This window comes from Phyllobates terribilis, unplaced genomic scaffold (genome assembly GCF_046119375.1).
Source record: "Phyllobates terribilis strain yellow unplaced genomic scaffold, ASM4611937v1 Scaffold_46__1_contigs__length_10046794, whole genome shotgun sequence".
In the NCBI taxonomy this organism is placed as follows: Eukaryota; Metazoa; Chordata; class Amphibia; order Anura; family Dendrobatidae; genus Phyllobates; species Phyllobates terribilis.
The window spans coordinates 3,880,834-3,895,302 of NW_027362806.1; the positions used below are offsets into that span (position 1 = coordinate 3,880,834).

General features: G+C 47.1%; 1 long non-coding RNA gene and 2 pseudogenes across 1 annotated transcript in view; all 3 read left to right on the top strand.

Moving 5' to 3' along the window:
• The window catches only part of LOC141191482 (uncharacterized), a 473,452-nt gene that overhangs the window by 340,388 nt on the left and 118,595 nt on the right, over positions 1 to 14,469 (top strand). The window lies entirely within an intron of this gene.
• Positions 99 to 194, top strand: LOC141191517 (U2 spliceosomal RNA; annotated as a pseudogene).
• On the top strand, positions 1,049 to 1,150 carry LOC141191518 (U2 spliceosomal RNA; annotated as a pseudogene).

Here is a 14,469-nt window from a genome sequence, read left to right on the forward strand (position 1 = left end):
AACAACATGTCCTCCTAAGGGGAGTCTTTGTCCCTATCCCTACAATGGGTGCATTCTTGAAGCCAGGGTGCAGTCATAGGCCAAAACCAATTCAGGTTATCTCTTCTTGGCCTTTTGGCTAACATCAAGTGTAGTATCTGTTCTCATTTAGTATATGTGCTTTGCTTTTACCAATATATTGTATTGTAATGTAATGTTATCTATCTATCTATCTATCTATCTATCCCTTCCTTCCTGAGATAAGCTGCAATAATGCATTTGTCCTTTGCTACCCCGTTGCACATACACCATATACCTAGTCAGTGGCCTTGTTATCAGCTGCTACTCTTTTAATTCAACTGTCCCATCAGTTGGGTGTTGCTGAGTACCACGCATTTAAAAAAAATGTGGGGGCCGTTATGATTTCTTTAGTGAAATGCTGGCTCCCTCTGGTGGAGCACTGACTTCTTTAATTTTCTATCTGTGGATGAAAAAAAGATAAAAAAAAGTTTGGTCTGAGATGTTGTTTTAAAGTGCTACCTATCTCTGTCAATCAGAGCATCCTATTGGTTTTCACCCAGGCAGATAGATTGCTTGCAATAGATGTAATGAGTGAATGGAACAATGGAATAATGCAAGAGAATGGGACAATGGAACAATGGAATAATGCAAGAATGGAAGAATGGAACATCATTGCACGTGTCATAATGGGCTCCTGGCCTTTATCTGGCTGTGCTGCTGCAGTCAGCTACAGTCTGCAGGGAGCCTGCAGACTAGGAAGAAGGTGGACCGCTGCTTGTTTGTTCAATAATTAGTTATCCTCTCCCCATCCCCTTGTCTGCAGGTGCATGGGACATTGAGGGGAGGGGAGAATGTTTGAAAATAGGCAGACTCATGCAGATTAAAAATGCATGTGTGGGCTGCAGCTGCAACAAGCAGTAAAGTTGTCGGTTTTAAGGTGACTATTGATGAACAACATGTCCTCCTAAGGGGAGTCTTTGTCCCTATCCCTACAATGGGTGCCTTCTTGAAGCCAGGGTGCAGTCATAGGCCAAAACCAATTCAGGTTATCGCTTCTCGACCTTTTGGCTAACATCAAGTGTAGTATCTGTTCTCATTTAGTATATGTGCTTTGCTTTTACCAATATATTGTATTGCAATGTTATCTATCTATCTATCTATCTTCCCACCTGCTTGTTTTCCCTCTATCCACACCCTCCTCTTCTTTGATTGACAGCTCTGGCTTCATAGAACCAGAGAAGGAAGGAGACAGAGGTAAAACAAGCAGGTGGGAAGGTGTATATAAAGGATTGGCCCCGTCAAGAAGCACCGAGAGTTGGGACTTAGTTTGAACAGTCATTCTGTGCTGACAGTCCCTTTAAAATCAGTGTTTCCCAAACTCCAGTCCTCACGGCCCCCCACAGGTCATGTCTTCAGGATTTCCATAGTATTGCACAGGTGAGAGAATTCCTGATTCCTTGATGATACTTTCATCACATGTGTAATACTGAGGAAATCCTGAAAACCTGACCTGTTGGGTGCCATGAGGACTGGAGTTTGGGAAACACTGCTTTAAATGGAGCGGTGCTGCAGTTTTATTATTCAGCAATTAGCAGGATCCCCCAACAATTTCTTAAGCAATGAGAAAATGCAGTCCCTAATGATGTCCTCTGACAATAAGCGGATCACGGACAGCAGATGCATTGGGTTCTGCATTTCTTGGAGAATGGGATGGGGCAGCTTCTGTCTTCTCAGTGATACAATCAGGAAGGAGATGCAGCGTGAGACAATCCCTGTCTACATCTTTGATCTGATCATCAATACAGAGGGCTGATTGGTGAAGACAGAGGGAAAGGCTAATAAAATTATTAAAAAAAAACCTTAGTTTCGGCTGCCACTTCCTCTGGGGTCAGTATGCCAACCTCATTGACTTCATAGCACTTGCCAGAGTGGGCAGACACGATTTTATTGCCTTTACACACGTCACCTCCACACAGGGCGATGCTGCTACGACGCCTCTGTAGTGATCAAACGTGGAGTCAAACAGCAGGGCTTTAAGAGGGCTGCCCTTTTCAATCTTGGGACTAAAACACAAAAATAAGACATCCTGTTAAGGGGGATAAAGGTAAGTAAACCGCGTTCAGTCCAGAGTGATGAATTCCAAAAGACAAAGTTTATTCCGCCATCACATAATGTTTCGACCTGTTATAGGTCTTTATCAAGTATATACAAAGACATACAGGGATACTGATCCCCTTTAAGGAAAATCAGTGGCCAGAACCCTTTAAATTCCCCTTAAATGGCCCAAAACTGAAACTGTGGGAACAATATAATCCACTTAGGGTTCAGCAAACTTACAGTCAAGGGTTTGATAAAATGATCTACACCCTTGTGTCTCCAGAAAGCATAGCGTACGTTCACGTGCTGAAAATGCCGACCAGTGCTGGAGTGAGCGGAGGTCCGCAGCTTGTGACACTCCTACTGTAGTGAAACTACAGGTCCCAGCAGGCTGACGGTCTCTCATCAAGTTATGCTGGGAGCCGCAGTTTCACAAATAGTGCTAGAGGATCCATGTCAGAAATATGAGGCTGCCACTAGGGTTTCTCCCACAAATATGTAATCGGACGTGGAGCAGATCCGCACGTGGATGAGCCATATTCTCTATCTGTGAACATACTACTCCTTCACTCAGATTCTAAGTGGTTCTGCAGCGCATCTGTGCAGAGCAAGCTGTCAATCAAAATCCGGGCCGGGTTTACAGCCGTCGCCCCTGATATAGAGAGCGGTGCTGTGATCCAAGACTGTAGCCGCTCCGTGCACAACGATGAGTGAAGGCCGGCGGCTGCAGGGAGGAAAGAAGTTAATTTCCTCCCGGTACCTACACTATCAATAAGGCGGCCGGGCAGCACTGTAACAATATTTATCTGCAGATTAACCCTATACCTGCAGGTACATAGCATTTTCCAAGGTGACAGGTTCCCTTTAATAAAGAGAAGATGGATAGAGCCGCATTAGTCCGTACTCACGGTGGAAGCCTCCTGACAACTTCTTGAAGAACACTTTCCACATTTGTTCCAAGCTTCCCCGACATCTAATAGAAATAAACAGAGAAATGAATTTCTTAATACAGTTTAGAACTCGGCTACAACGAATCAGAAGAAATGAAACCTGTTTGAAGCTGACAAGCAATCAAGCCCCTCCATAAGCCACACAGAACATGGCTACTTATGTCATCTGCAGGTGATTAAAGGAACTTGTCATGCTGAAATGGTATAAGATCTGTAGGGGGTGTTGTAGAGCAGAGAAGTTGATCAGACTGATAGACAAATCTGTGGGAAGAGAGTCAGTAAGACTTGCATTTTATGCAGTGAAAAGTCCTGCCGTATGTACACTAGTCCAGTGGGCGGTCCTACTATGTGATTGACAGTTCCCTGTATGACCATGCAGGCAAAGATAGCTGTCAATCACTAGTAGGACCGCCCACTGGACTCATCTGTACAAACAGCAGGATTCCACTGAATAAATTGATACAGGAAAAACATCTATCTTTGTACCGTATTAGCCAGTAGATAGAAGAGTATTTAGATTTGAGAGTCCTCAGTGGTTGATACCATCTTTTCCGTTAGCCATTAAAAGGTAACAAATTTCAGGCTTTCCAGACTACTCAGGTCTCAGGTCTGCCTGATGAAGAAGCCTGAGTAGTCTGGAAAGCTTGCAATTTGTTACCATCTTTTCCGTTAGCCATTAAAGGTATCAACCACTGAGGACTCTCAAATCTAATGAATAAATTACAATTTATACTGAATCTTCTCCCACAAACCTATATATCATTCTGCTCAGTTTCTCATGGATAAAACCTGCACATCTGAATGGGGCTTTAATGTTGTTATTATAATCATGTAAACGCAGATCACAAAATCTTTCATATGATCATTTTTTTAACACCTAAAACCCCAATGGATATTTATGTTTACTAAAGGATTCCTTTCCCATTCTTTTGGCAGCTCTTCTTTAGGTATGGACACAGACCGGCATCCGGCATAAAGACATCTGGAGACTTTTCCTTTTTCTGGGATATTGGATAATCTTCTTCATTTCTAACGCTTTAAATCTTTCAAATTCTTTCTGAAAAATGTATCATAAAGGGACTTTCTCAGGTCAGTTTTGCTTGTGGTTGTGTTAACATTATTTGTGCCAAATGTATCAAAGTGTTGCACGATGTTTGATAAATGTTTATGTAGCACTTCCATCTATCTTTATTTATTTTACTCACTTATATAGCGCCATTAATTTCACAGCACTTAACAGACATTATCATCACTGCCCCCATCGGGGCTCACAATCTACATTCCCTATCAGTATGTCTTTGGAGTGTGGGAGAAAACCGGAGAACCCGGAGGAAACCCACGCAAACACAAGGAGAACATACAAACTTCTTGCAGATGTCGTCCTTGGTGGGATTTGAACCCAGGATCCCAGCGCTGCAAAACAACAATGCTAACCACTGAGCCACCGTGTATCTTTATCCACTTTTAACGTCACCCGTCGTTCTTACACCTGTGTAGCTTACCAAGCCCAATTTCTAAAAGTTGCAAGAGTGCTGTAAAATAGGAAGCTGCACATTTTTGCGCAAAAATGATGCGTCACAAAAGTTTTTTTTTTAACACCAAAAATTGATGTAAATTCCTCGCTACATTGCCCCTTTTCCAGCCACATTTTGTAGAAAAAAATAAAAAGACAAGGTGCAGACAGCGGAGTTAAATTTGCCTACAGGAATGATTTTGATCTGGAGCGCATCGTACCCGGATACAGTCACTAGCGGGAACGTCAAACATCTTCTCAATTTGTTTCTCCACCCTTTCCGGATCTGCATTCTTCAAGTCTATCTAAAAGCAAAAGTATAAATACTAATTATTTATCAAAGCTGGACAACATCTAGAAACCATAGAATAAAACTGGCTTAAAATATAGTGTGAACAAGAGTTTAGGGAGAGATGTACAACTGGCACTGGCCTATAAAAGGGATTGTGTAATCTTACAAAACTAGCAAAAATGTAAAGCGCCCGGAAAACAAGGAACGTGCAATTTACCTCTTAGTAAAATCCTATGCTTTCTCAAGAACAGAGGAATTTTAATTTCATATTCTTTTTTAATCAAATCATTTTTATTGAAAAACTCCAACTACAAATATTCCATCTTTCAAGTAACATACACGACATAGTAATTCCATAGTAAAAATATGAACAAAGTATCTGAACTTCAATTCCCATAACCCACCCTAAACCCAAATCCCAACACTCCAGAGAGAACCATTTTCAGAGCAGTTCTAGAATAACGGACTATAGCATTCGTAGAAGGGGAAGAAGATAAAAAAGTGACTAACAAAGGGGTAGCAGCGTTTTAATGTTATCATTTACTGCTTGATGCCTGAGCCGGGGAGTGCACGCTGAAAACTGTTGCAGGCTGCTGTAATCACAGGACACAAGCAAACAGCATGGCATTTCCTATCAGCAGGGAGGAAGTAAAGGGAACAGTAATGAAAGTCTCCTCCTACTCCGCTCCATATTGAAATGAATAGTGTGCATCCTACAAATGAGATGCATACAGCAAACAATTGATTTTCCATACATAGGTTTTGAGTTGACCACTGGATATACACATGTGTATCACTAATTACCAGAACTGGAAATCAAAAAAAAAGACGAGCAAGTTTGGGGTGAATCCAGCCTTCATTACTGCACAGCCGCTCAGAGGGATCGGTACTAGGAACAGCAGGAGTGCCGGCGATGTTCACAGATTTACCTGCTGCGGGACTGAAGGAGTCTGATCGCGCTCGGCTCGAAGCTTTTTACCTTGTTTACGACAGGAATAATTGAACGCTGTGCTTCAAAGGCGAGGAAGAAGTTTGCCACCATCTATTAGAAAATAGACAAACTTAGGATAGAAACAATATGAACATATACCCTGCTATAAGTAAGTAAAAAGCAATAGGAAATATATATAATATAGGGTACTTAGTAAACATGTTTATTGATTAAAAAAAAAAAAGCCATCCCACCAGCACCAAGGTGTACCCAGTCAGTTATGTGAAGTATATAATAAAATACACTTTAGTACAATATTAGTATCTTGTCCCTTTAAATCTGCAGCTACTTCTGTTACCATGGTAACTGCATTCATACTCAGCCAATAGGATTGCTCGGTTTGAATTAGAAGAAAAAAAAAAAAGTTCTATATGGTCAGTTTGTTCCATCTCATCTGAGTGTGAAGACAGACACCTGCGATCAGCGAGATTATAGGTATAAGACGTGATATAATATAACGGACGGAGCCACATCCCATCACACGCACTCAGCGACCACAACTGACAGGAATCAGCACATTTATCAGAGGAGAAGTCATTATTCCCCAACACATGATAAGTGACAACTTCTAGATCTGCTGGGAACCCAACTAATCCCTGCTAGACCCTCCCCGGACCACCGCTCCATTCATTCTCTATGCAGGAGAAAGCTGAGTACAGCGCCCCCCATAGAGAATGAACGGACCGGCGGCTGAACATTTGCACTTCGCTCACTTCTATCTATAAGTGCTGTTCTGCTGATTGGGTCATAGCGGCCAAACCCACCGATCTAAGAGTCATCACCTATCCAGAGATCAGTGAGAACTTGTTCCAACTAGACATCCCCTTTAATGGAAGAGATCACATATCTAACAGCCAATCCTATTCATTCCCAATCTTCCCTGTGCCCAGTAATGCCCCTGGGTATATCGCCAATATGAGCCAATCACCAAACCCTCTGCTGACTGTTCCCCATGTTTTATAGATGTTGGATCCGTTTCTACAAGAGAAGATCTCAGCGGCCACCATGGGGATGGGTTACTCTGCCAGCGATGGAGCAGGTAGTATCCACCAGCCTGTGATATCTCACCTTCCTCCATATTCTGCTCTTACATGCGTTTCTTCAGCTTTACCCCTTCCCAACAGAACCAATTGATGGTTTTTTTCTGTTTTTTCCTTGGCTTTTTCCAAGGGCTATAACTTTTTCATGTCTGTCCACATAGTGTGAGGTCTTGTTATTTTGCAGGACGAGCGGTACTTATAAATCCCACCATTCATTTACCACATAGTACTAGAAAACGGGAAAAACATTCCAAGTGCAGTAAAAGTGCGAGGAAAAAAAAAGCCTGACCCTGTTTTTCTGGGAAGGGTTTTAACGGCGTACATAGTGTGGTGAAAATGACCTGGTAATAGGATCCTACTCCTCAGTGTGATTACAGCAAGACCAAACTTCTCCAAGAGTTTTGGCAAAAGAAAAAAACTTTTTTTTATGGTGTCACCATTTTTTCTGAGACCCGTAACATTTTCGTTTTTCGGGTTGATGGAGCTGTGTGGAGCTTATTTTTTGAAGGGCAGGAGGACTTTATTGATAACATTTTGGGACACATATGACATGGTCATCGCTTCTTACAGGGTTTTCTGTAGTATTGTGGCGAACGAAAAAAATGCAATTTTGGCTTTTTGAATTTTTTTCTGTGTTCACTGATCGTTTGTTTTTTATATTTGGATAGATTGTATTTCTCTGAAAGAGACCATACCACAAATGTGTATATTTTTATTATCTTTATTTTTAGTGGGAGGTGAGTTGAACGTGTGGGGTTTTAATATTTTACACTTTTTTTTTTTTTATTTTCACTGCATTTGTATACATTATCTGATTGCTTGTGCTATATACAGCGATACCACAGTAATGCTCCATATAGCAAAATCACGGTCTTCTTTACAGCCCAAATGAAGCTTTATGATGACAGGCACGGAGGCTTCAGCAGACCCGCGGATGTCATAGCAGTCCATCTGCGCCCTGTGATCGCGTCACAGGAGCGCCGGTGGGCGCATGGAACGATGCGTCCCAATGCCGGCGCGCTGTTAATGCTGCTGTTAGTGATTGACAGCAGCACTGAACAGGTTAACAGTGGTGGGCAGATCTTCGCTCCACTCGCAGCTCTTAGAGGCAGGTCCTGGTTGTTTGTCACAGCCATTATCTGCCATGTACGGGGCGAGCTGACTCTGCTCCACACACCCGCTACTGACTTATACCAGACATGTACGGCAGATGTTGGTAAGGAGTTAAAGCAGTTGTCCTGCTTTGCAGCCATTTGTTTTTTTTACTTTAATGCAAGTATTTGGGGCTAAAATTGATTTCTGTAATTGAGTTTCATGAAAAATGTTGCCTTCTGTAGCATCTGTGCTGCACTGTCTATTCCTGGCTGCAAAATTAGCTAACTGAGAATCTATCAGTGAGCTCCTTCTGACAGTCTTAAGGGAGAGGTTGTAGATCTTTCATCTGTTTTTTTTCCTGAGTGCCTTTTAGCTGATCTATGCCCAAAGAAAACATGAAACTTGAATGTGCAGGGAAGCAATAAGTCTGTAATAACCAGTGAAAAATGAAACCTAAATGTAAAAAATTACTTTTAGTAGTAAGTACATGGACATAAGAAAATACACACTGCTCAAAAAAATAAAGGGAACACTTAAACAACAGAATATAACTCCAAGTAAATCAAACTTCTGTGAAATCAAACTGTCCACTTAGGAAACAACACTGATTGACAATCAATTTCACATGCTGTTGTGCAAATGGAATAGACAATAGATGGAAATTATTGGCAATTATCAAGACACCCTCAATAAAGGACTGGTTCTGCAGGTGGGGACCACAGACCACATCTCAGTACCAATGCTTTCTGGCTGATGTTTTGGTCAATTTTGAATGTTGGTTGTGCTTTCACACTCGTGGTAGCATGAGACGGACTCTACAACCCACAGAAGTTGCTCAGGTAGTGCAGGTCATCCAGGATGGCACATCAGTGAGAGCTGTGGGAAGAAGGTTTGCTGTGTCTGTCAGCGTAGTGTCCAGAGGCTGGAGGCGTTACCAGGAGACAGGCCAGTACACCAGGAGACGTGGAGGGGGCCGTAGGATGGCAACAACCCAGCAGCAGGACCGCTACCTCCGCCTTTGTGCAAGAAGGAACAGGAGGAGCACTGCCAGAGCCCTGCAAAATGGCCTCCAACAGACCACAAATGTGCATGTGTCTGCACAAACGGTTAGAAACTGACTCCATGAGGGTGGTATGAGGGCCCAACGTCCACAGATGGGGGTTGTGCTCACAACCCAACACCGTGCAGGACGCTTGGCATTTGCCACAGAACACCAGGATTGGCAAAGTCGCCACTGGCGCCCTGTGCTCTTCACAGATGAAAGCAGGTTCACACTGAGCACATGTGACAGACGTGACAGAGTCTGGAGACGCCGTGGAGAGCGATCTCCTGCCTGCAACATCCTTCAGCATGACCGGTTTGGCAGTGGGTTAGTAATAGTGTGAGGTGGCATTTCTTTGGAGGGCCGCACAGCCCTCCATCTGCTCGCTGGAGGTAGCCTGACTGCCATTAGGTACAGAGATGAGATCCTCAGGCCGCTTGTGAGACCATATGCTGGTGCGGTTGGCACTGGGTTCATCCTAATGCAGAACAATGCCAGACCTCATGTGGCTGGAGTGTGTCAGCCTCATTTTGACTTGTTTTAAGGACATTACATCAAAGTTGGATCAGCCTGTAGTGTGTTTTCCACTTTAATTTTGGGGGTGACTCCAAATCCAGGCCTCCATTGGTTAATAAATTTGATTTCCATTGATGATTTTGTATGAACATTTGCTAAAGAAGAACTGCGCCCAGCGGAGTCAAGCTGAAGGAAGAGAATGGACTTGATCTGTCTTCAGACATTTTTTCAAGTTGCCCCTCAGGAAGGGGCCAGTTCACTTTTTAGCTGGGTTAAAATACACTGCTCAAAAAAATAAAGGGAACACTCAAATAACACATCCTAGATCTGAATGAATGAAATATTCTCATTGAATACTTTGTTCTGTACAAAGTTGAATGTGCTGACAACAAAATCACACAAAAATCATCAATGGAAATCAAATTTATTAACCAATGGAGGCCTGGATTTGGAGTCACCCCCAAAATTAAAGTGGAAAAACACACTACAGGCTGATCCAACATTGATGTAATGTCCTTAAAACAAGTCAAAATGAGGCTCAGTATTGTGTGTGGCCTCCACATGCCTATATGATCTCCCTACAATGCCTGGGCATGCTCCTGCTGAGGTTGCGGATGGTCTCCTGTGGGATCTCCTCCCAGACCTGGACTAAAGCATCCGCCAACTCCTGGACAGTCTGTGGTGCAATGTGATGTTGGTGGATGGAGCGAGACATGATGTTCCAGATGTGCTCAATCGGATTCAGCTCTGGGGAACAGGCGGGCCAGTACATAGCTTCAAAGCCTTCATCTTGCAGGAACTGCTGACACACTCCAGCCACATGAGGTCTGGCATTGTCCTGCATTAGGAGGAACCCAGGGCCCACTGCACCAGCATATTGTCTCACAAGGGGCCTGAGGATCTCATCTCGGTACTTAATGGCAGTCAGGCTACCTCTGGCGAGGACATGGAGGGCTGTGCAGCCCTCCAAAGAAATGCCACTCCACACCATTACTGACCCACTGCCAAACCGGTCGTGCTGAAGGATGTTGCAGGCAGCAGATCACTCTCCACGGTGTCTCCAGACTCCGTCACGTCTGTCACATGTGCTCAGTGTGAACCTGCTTTCATCTGTGAAGAGCACAGGGAGCCAGTGGTGAGTTTGCCAATTCTGGTGTTCTGTGGCATATACCAAGCGTCCTGCACAGTGTTGGGCTGTGAGCACAACCCCCATCTGTGGATGTCGGGCCCTCATACCACCCTCATGGAGTCAATTCTAACCGTTTGTGCAGACACATGCACAGTTGTGGCCTGCTGGAGGTCATTATGCAGGGCTCTGGCAGTGCTCCTCCTGTTGCTTCTTGCACAAAAGCGGAGGTAGCGGTCCTGCTGCTGGGTTGTTGCCCTCCTACGGCCCCCTCCACGTCTCCTGGTGTACTGGCCTGTCTCCTGGTAGCGTCTCCAGCCTCTGGACACTACGCTGACAGACACAGCAAACCTCCTCGCCACAGCTCTCACAGATGTGCCATCCTGGATGACCTGCACTACCTGAGCATCTTCTGTGGGTTGTAGAGTCCGTCTCATGCTACCACGAGTGTGAAAGCACAACCAACATTGAAAAGTGACCAAAACATCAGCCAGAAAGCACTGGTACTGAGATGTGGTCTGTGGTTCCCACCTGCAGAACCACTCCTTTATTGAGGATGTCTTGATAATTGCCAATAATTTCCATCTATTGTCTATTCCATTTGCACAACAGCATGTGAAATTGATTGTCAATCAGTGTTGCTTCTTAAGTGGACAGTTTGATTTCAGAGAAGTTTGATTTACTTGGAGTTATATTCTGTTGTTTAAGTGTTCCCTTTATTTTTTTGAGCAGTGTATCTAAAAAAAAAAATTACTGCAGCTTTAATGCTATTTATTACGTCTCACCAGTAAGAACATGGCATAAGCGTAATTTAAAGGAAGAGGACGACATTATTCACTCCAGTTTCCTGCGGCCCCTCGGGAGTATAGGTTGCTGCACAGTAGTCCGCATTCTGCGTAAAACAGGAAAAAACACTTTTACTTAGTGGGATGAGGGCAGCACGGTGGTCAGTAGTGGCACTCTGTCAGTTGAGCATTGCTCCTAATATCTGGTTCTGTTTCCTGAGAAGAGGGGACCCACCAAAGAGGAGACCCACCAAAGAGGAGTTCCACCAAAGAGGAGTCCCACCGAAGAGGAGTCCCACCGAAGAGGAGTCCCACCGAAGAGGAGACCCACCGAAGAGGAGTCCCACCGAAGCGGAGACCCACCGAAGAGGAGACCCACCGAAGAGAGACGAAGAGGAGTCCCACCGAAGAGTAGACCCACCGAAGAGGAGACCCAACGAAGAGGAGTCCCACCGAAGAGGAGACCCACCGAAGAGGAGACCCACCAAAGAGGAGTCCCACCGAAGAGGAGTCCCACCGAAGAGGAGACCCACCGAAGAGGAGTCCCACCGAAGAGGAGTCCCACCGAAGAGGAGTCCCACCAAAGAGGAGTCCCACCGAAGAGGAGACCCACCGAAGAGGAGACCCACCGAAGAGGAGACTGAAGAGAAGTCCCACCGAAGAGGAGACCCACCGAAGAGGAGTCCCACCGAAGAGGAGTCCCACCGAAGAGGAGACCCACCGAAGAGGAGTCCCACCGAAGAGGTGTCCCACCGAAGAGGAGACCCACCGAAGAGGAGACCCACCGAAGAGGAGACCGAAGAGAAGTCCCACCGAAGAGGAGACCCACCGAAGAGGAGTCCCACCGAAGAGGAGTCCCACCGAAGAGGAGACCCACCGAAGAGGAGTCCCACCGAAGAGGAGACCGAAGAGGAGTCCCACCGAAGAGGAGTCCCACCGAAGAGGAGACCCACCGAAGAGGAGTCCCACCGAAGAGGAGTCCCACCAAAGAGGAGTCCCACCGAAGAGGAGACCCACCGAAGAGGAGACCCACCGAAGAGGAGACTGAAGAGAAGTCCCACCGAAGAGGAGACCCACCGAAGAGGAGTCCCACCGAAGAGGAGTCCCACCGAAGAGGAGACCCACCGAAGAGGAGTCCCACCGAAGAGGAGTCCCACCGAAGAGGAGACCCACCGAAGAGGAGACCGAAGAGAAGTCCCACCGAAGAGGAGACCCACCGAAGAGGAGTCCCACCGAAGAGGAGTCCCACCGAAGAGGAGACCCACCGAAGAGGAGTCCCACCGAAGAGGAGACCGAAGAGGAGTCCCACCGAAGAGGAGTCCCACCGAAGAGGAGACCCACCGAAGAGGAGTCCCACCGAAGAGGAGACCCACCGAAGAGGAGTCCCACCGAAGAGGAGTCCCACCGAAGAGGAGACCCACCAAAGAGGAGACCCACCGAAGAGGAGTCCCACCGAAGAGGAGTCCCACCGAAGAGGAGACCCACCGAAGAGGAGACCGAAGAGAAGTCCCACCGAAGAGAAGACCCACCGAAGAGGAGTCCCACCGAAGAGGAGACCCACCGAAGAGGAGTCCCACCGAAGAGGAGACCCACCGAAGAGGAGTCCCACCGAAGAGGAGACCCACCGAAGAGGAGTCCCACCGAAGAGGAGTCCCACCGAAGAGGAGTCCCACCGAAGAGGAGACCCACCGAAGAGGAGTCCCACCGAAGAGGAGTCCCACCGAAGAGGAGACCCACCGAAGAGGAGACCCACCGAAGAGAGACGAAGAGGAGTCCCACCGAAGAGGAGACCCACCGAAGAGGAGACCCACCGAAGAGGAGACCCACCGAAGAGGAGTCCCACCGAAGAGGAGACCCACCGAAGAGGAGTCCCACCGAAGAGGAGTCCCACCGAAGAGGAGACCCACCGAAGAGGAGACCCACCAAAGAGGAGTCCCACAGAAGAGGAGACCCACCGAAGAGGAGTCCCACCGAAGAGGAGTCCCACCGAAGAGGAGACCCACCGAAGAGGAGTCCCACCGAAGAGGAGACCCACCGAAGAGGAGACCCACCGAAGAGGAGGCCCACCGAAGAGGAGACCCACCAAAGAGGAGACCCACCGAAGAGGAGTCGCACCGAAGAGGAGTCCCACCGAAGAGGAGACCCACCGAAGAGGAGTCCCACCGAAGAGGAGTCCCACCGAAGAGGAGACCCACCGAAGAGGAGACCGAAGAGAAGTCCCACCGAAGAGGAGACCCACCGAAGAGGAGTCCCACCGAAGAGGAGTCCCACCGAAGAGGAGTCCCACCGAAGAGGAGACCCACCGAAGAGGAGTCCCACCGAAGAGGAGACCCACCGAAGAGGAGTCCCACCGAAGAGGAGTCCCACCGAAGAGGAGTCCCACCGAAGAGGAGACCCACCGAAGAGGAGTCCCACCGAAGAGGAGACCCACCGAAGAGGAGTCGCACCGAAGAGGAGTCCCACCGAAGAGGAGACCCACCGAAGAGGAGACCCACCGAAGAGGAGACCCACCGAAGAGGAGTCCCACCGAAGAGGAGTCCCACCGAAGAGGAGACCGAAGAGAAGTCCCACCGAAGAGGAGACCCACCGAAGAGGAGTCCCACCGAAGAGGAGTCCCACCGAAGAGGAGTCCCACCGAAGAGGAGACCGAAGAGGAGTCCCACCGAAGAGGAGTCCCACCGAAGAGGAGACCCACCGAAGAGGAGTCCCACCGAAGAGGAGACCCACCGAAGAGGAGTCCCACCGAAGAGGAGACCCACCGAAGAGGAGACCCACCGAAGAGGAGACCCACCGAAGAGGAGACTGAAGAGGAGACCCACCGAAGAGGAGACTGAAGAGGAGACCCACCGAAGAGGAGTCCCACCGAAGAGGAGTCCCACCGAAGAGGAGACCCACCGAAGAGGAGACCCACCGAAGAGGAGACCGAAGAGGAGTCCCACCGAACAGGAGACCCACCGAAGAGGAGACCGAAGAGGAGTCCCACCGAAGAGGAGTCCAAAGAGGAGTCCCACCGAAGAGGAGT